This window comes from Stenella coeruleoalba (genome assembly GCF_951394435.1).
Source record: "Stenella coeruleoalba genome assembly, chromosome: 8".
NCBI lineage: Eukaryota > Metazoa > Chordata > Mammalia > Artiodactyla > Delphinidae > Stenella > Stenella coeruleoalba.
In genome coordinates, this window is record NC_137154.1 from 90,420,303 (window position 1) to 90,425,895 (window position 5,593).

The 5,593-nt window shown below is 49.6% G+C and overlaps 1 pseudogene across 1 annotated transcript; it reads left to right on the forward strand.

Annotated features, from left to right (window-relative positions):
- The first annotated feature begins 1,519 nt into the window (after positions 1-1,519).
- Positions 1,520-5,180, forward strand: LOC307190438 (nicotinamide N-methyltransferase-like; annotated as a pseudogene). The gene is made up of 3 exons: positions 1,520-1,670; positions 2,806-3,032; positions 4,650-5,180. The product of its transcript is annotated as a nicotinamide N-methyltransferase-like (transcript).
- Positions 5,181-5,593: the final 413 nt, after the last annotated feature.

Below are 5,593 nucleotides of genomic sequence, written 5' to 3' on the forward strand. Positions count from 1 at the left end.
TCCTCTGTCCTTATTTATTTAGGAAACCGTGAACATGGGAAACTGTGCCCATTCCGTGAGTACGGGCTAGAAAGTGTTGAGACTTGTCCCTATTCTCAACATGGTGCAGGAGAAGGAGAGGTGTGATGGTTTCACAGCCCAGAGCGTCCCGAGGAGCAGAAGAGTGATTTCCCTTGCTCCTGAGTGGGGAATGGAAATGGGGCAGAGAGAGAGATACAGGCATGGAGGTTGAAAAAAGGGGATGTTGCAACCTTTGTTAATCAGTGATCTGAGACCAGATTATGCAGCGTAATCTCAGTGGGTGCCAGGAGCATGGACAAAAAGTAAGTGCCAGGCCCTGTGCCTGGCACCAAGTAAGTTCCCCACCCCCACCCCTGGTGAAGGAAGGCTCTATGTGATTGAGGTATAATGTCTACCACCCATTTCCGTGGGACTTGAAGAGGAAATTCAGTTCAGTCATAGAACAGTTTTGCACACTCATCCCACAACATCTGTAGCTCCAGCTGAGATCTCTCTATGAGTTCCAGACTTCTATCCAGGTTATATTAGATTTTTCTGTTTCAAGTTGAGCTTGCTCCAAATGAAACCCATCTCCTCACATCTTCTCACGCTCCTCACTCCTCAGCTAAAACCCATTCTTCTTCTTCTCTTCCCTGTTTTACTAAATATTACCAACATTCGTTCAGTTGTCTACGACAGAAACCAGGGTGTTGTGTTGGGGGGTGTAGTTCAGAAAATGCTAAAAATTAAAGCCAACTAAGGCATCTCCATCCTATTATCACTCATCTATACTGGGGCTTCACTGGCAATTTAGTTTAAAAATTAGGCATGCTTTTTAAATGGTTTGAAAAATCACTGTAGAAGAGGATGCAGTAAATGGAGCAAAAGAGACTAGAAACCCTTCGTACAAGTCAAAGCCACTGAAAAGCCTGGGGGCTGGGGTAGGGAATTGGAGAGGTGAGTGTGACAGAGGTGAGTGGCCAAAGGGAGGCAGGTTCAGGAAAAGACCTTCGTTGGCTGTTTTGGTCTTCATCCCAGTGTGTGTTCTGGGGGGATGGGGAAGGACGAAGCCTGAGCCCCATCAAGAAGGGCCCAAGGGGACTTCCCTGGTGGCACAGTGGTTAAGAATTTGCCTGCCAATGTAGGGGACACGGGTTCGAGCCCTGGTCCAGGAAGATCCCACATGCCGCAGAGCAACTAAGCCCGTGTGCCACAACTACTGAGCCTGCGCTCTAGAGCCCACGAGCCACAACTACTGAGCCCACATGCCACAACTACTAAAGCCCGCGTGCCTAGAGCCCATGCTCCGCAACAAGAGAAGCCACCACAATGAGAAGCCCGTGCACTGCAACGAAAAGCAGCCCCTGCTCGCTGCAACTAGAGAAAGCCCACGCACAGCAACAAAGACCCAATGCAGCCATAAATAAATAAATAAATTTATGGAAAGAAACAAAAAAAAGAAGGGCCTAGGGAATTAGATTTCCTGCTGCTCCTTCCTGGACAAAGCTTACTGCTCTCCATGGCTCTTCAGGAATCCAAGGAGCCTGATGTCTATCAGGAGAATTTTGAACCCACGTCCTACCTGGACTACTTCAAGATGAACCAGGATCCCCTGGGTGATGAAGTCCTCCATTTCCTGCTAAAGCACTACAGTATCACTTTTAAACCAGGTGCAGGTCTCCTTCACCTCTGAGGGGAGAGATGGGGGAGTATGGGAGGAGGGGTGGCCATGCAAATTTTAAATCAGATGCTGGTCTTCTTCAATCGTAGGGCAGGCTTAGGGTGGGTCTGGGGAGGGGTGGCCAGAACATGGGCAGCAACTTGGGACCTTCAGAATGTGTGGAACTCCCCTACGGGAAGACTTTAGATACACCTGGTTTGTGTATGGTGCATGGTGGGATGCCCTCAAAGTTGGTGGGGTCAGATTTCCTCCTCCCATAAAGTCTAAGAGCTGTGGTCTCTGGTGGTCCTGAGTGGGCCTGTCTTCTCCCTATCACTGTCTAAAGAAACTACAAGGGCATCAGAAAGTGTAGAAAGCCTTGCTCCAAATTCAGCATCACCACTCTTCTGCCTGCTTACCATGGTAGCCCATGAAAACAGGTGCTAGGCCAGCTGGACCACTAAAATCATATAATGGGTATCTTTTCATCATTCACATGAGAATAAAACATAACCTGATAGCCAGAATTTTCCCAATTAAAATTTTCTGCCATCAAATTTTCTTAAGCCTTTGATGCCTGCTTCAATTTATTTGCTACTGTACCCTACGAATACAACAACAAACAGACGAACAAAACGTAGCAGCAGAACCCAGGAGCAAGTGAGCAGGCTAAGGGTAGCAGTCGGCCAGGACCCCTGGGTCCAGCTCATTTTCTCTCCTCTCAGCCTTGTTGTTTATCCTGGAAGCCCCTTGCCAGGGTCCAAATGCTACTGATATTTTGTGTCAACACAATCTCTCGTGGCTGAAGGGAAGCAAGACAGGAAGGGGAGACCAAGGGCTCTGTGAGCAGGCCCTGAATTCTCCTGTTCGTCCCCATACTGCCAAGCGAGTTTCTGGAATAGAGCTGGTACTTAATAAATGTTTGCTGATTGATCTTTGGAATGTTACCCCTGCTTCTAACACTAACCCTACCAAGACTCTCCATGCTGAGTGAGCTGGGGCAGTCAGTGCAGGCAAAGTTCCCAGTCCTGGAGTTTACATTCCCAGATGGTTGACTCCCGGTAGCCTCTCCCAATGGGACAAGGAAAGTGGAGCCTTTTGGGAAATGTGGACCTCAGAGCCCTGCGTTGGTACTGATGATTCAGAACATTCTTGTTCTAAAACAGGTGGGCTGGAAGGAAAACTCCTGGTTGATCTCAGCTCTGGGCCCACCGTCTACCAGCTCCTCTCTGCCTGCGAGTCTTTCAAAGAGATCATTGCCATCAGCTACCCAGACAGAACTGCCAACAGCTGGAGAAGTGGCTAAAGAAGACGCCAGGGGCGTTTGACTGGTCTCGGTGGTGAAATATGTGCGTGAGCTTGAGGGGAACAGGTAAGGGGGTTATTGTTTGTTTTTGAGTCTCCATGATACCAGGAGCTTCACTTAGCTCCCGAATCAAGAATTTTCTATGGGGCTCATGTAGAAATGACAAGGCAGATGGAGACAAAGAAGGAAGGAAGTCAGTGGGGTCCCGAGAAGAAAGGAGGAAGAGTGAGATATGAATCCTATAAAGACCAAAAGAGGGGACTTCCCTGGTGGCGCAGGGGTTGAGAGTCAGCCTGCCGATGCAGGGGACACGGGTTCGTGCCCCGGTCCGGGAAGATCCCACATGCTGCGGAGCGGCGGGGCCCGTGAGCCATGGGCGCTGAGCCTGCGCGTCCGGAGCCTGTGCTTCGCAACGGGAGAGGCCAGAGCAGTGAGAGGCCTGCGTACCGCAAAAAAAAAAAAAAAAAAAAGACCAAAAGAGGGAACAGAAAGAGCTGGCTAGAGACAAACTTGGTGTGGAAGAAACATCACCAAGGTCCACATGGAATGCCAAGGTCTGAGCCCAAGCAAATGGAGAACCCGCTGGGCTGCCTCCATTCTGATTGGCTGGTGCCCCTGTTGTTTCAGTTACAAGCTCCAGGGGGCTCTAAACTTGTGGAATCTTTTCGTGGATCTCAGGAGAGAGGGGTTAGAATTAAGACAATCTTGCACTGCAAGTGGAACAGAATTTACTTACCTTGTGTATTTTCATTGAATTTCAGGGCATCAGGAAGGTCCACCATAGCCCTTCCACTCTCCGAGTATCACCCTCCCTAGTTAGGTAAGATAGTTGAGGTTGTACATTAGATTCTTATTCCTTTCGCTTAAGACTATAGCTTTTTTTTTTTTTTTGATTTTTTAAAATTGAGGTATAGTTAATTTACAATGTTGTGTTAGTTTCAAGTGTAGAGCAAAGTGATTCAGTTATACATATACATATATATATATATATATTCTTTTTCAGATCTTTTCCATTACAGGTCATTACAAGATATTGAGTATAGTTCCCTGTGCTATAAGTAGGTCCTTGTTGTTTACCTATTTTATATATAGTAGTGTGTATATGTTAAGACTATGACTTTTTAAAAAATACAGAGTTGGAAAGAGTAAGCATTTAAGTACTAGTCCTTATTCATACAATAATACGAATGCAGCCCGCATCCTGAGAACAGGTATAGGAAATGTATGAGGTGATGAGGAGGTTGAGAGGAGTGGCCAGGGGCCAAAGGGAGGGAAAGGTAATGGAGAGACTGGGGGCCCCAGCAAAGCGCCCCAAGCTCACTTAGTAGTTTTGCTCAGCTGATTCCAGGCCGACTTTCCGTTTCTGGAGGCACTTGTCTGGGTCGCGTTAAACACAGACTAGTAGAAAGAGAATGGGCTACCTGTCAGGGGTGCATTGCCGACAGAGGACCTGCAGGTAGACAGAGCGCTGAGCGCAGGGTCGGCAGGTTCTGGGCTTGACTTTGTCCACAGCTGGTTCAGGACCAGGTCTCTCTCTGGGACTCAGTTTCTTCATCTGTAAAACCAGCGACCTGCTGTTCTGGGAGCCTGTGCGCCAAGCAGAGAATGGCTGGGAGTGATGTGCGCGGTCTACGCGATAAGCATGACCCAGCTGGCCCCTCTTTCCCTTTCCCTCCACTCCAGAGACAGGGGGCCGAGAAGGAGGAGCGCTTAAGGAGAGCCATCCGCCAGGTACTCAAGTGTGACATCCTGAAACAACAGCCCTTGGAACCTGCGGTCCCACCCCTGGCCGACTGCCTCATCTCCTCCCTGTGCCTCAAGGCTGCCTGCCCCACCCTGCAGGCCTGCCTGGACGCACACCCTGCGTCACCTCAGGACACTGCCCCGGCCCAGGGGCCATCTGATGCTGAGCGGGGACTTTGAGGCCAGCTTCTTCATGGTGGGGGTCAAGAGGTGCTCCTGCCCCTGGAGGAGAAATTCCTGCGGGTAGCCCTGCAGGAGACCGGCTTCATCACTGAGAAGCTGGAGGAGTTTCCGCAGGCCACTGAGACCTGCTTGGATAACTGCTCCTACGACACAAGGTTCTTCTTCCTGGAGGCCCGGAGAAGGGACCGAGGCAGCGACTTGGAGGAAAGGGCAGCAAGCAGGGCAGGGCTCCAGCCATCGCTCTGCGACCTCATTCGCGTTCCTCTCCATTTAGTCAGCTTTCCTTAGAACCCTTACCAGCAAATGATTGCCAGGTAAATAGGGATGCTTATCTCAAACAGAGAGGCTTATAATATGCTTCACTAATGGCCCAGGGCTGGGAAAAAGAATTGGACCAGAGAAATAAAGCTGCGCCTCCTTCGTGCTGAGGGCTCTTCAGGGTTGTGTGGAATGAAGGGGAAGAATCCCTTCCCGTTCCCCTGTTTTAGGCAATTCAGACTGCACAACTTCTGAGCTCACTCCCCACCTGCATCCTCATCCCTGCTAATACTGCAGCCCCACCCCCATGAAATGGAAAGCACACGCATGGATTTTGACACTTGGCTCTCTGGCTTACTTGCTCCTGTGACTTTAGGTGGGCACCTGGTATCTCAGAGCCTCAGTTTTCCTATCTCTTAAATGGAAATCATCACACCCTTCCC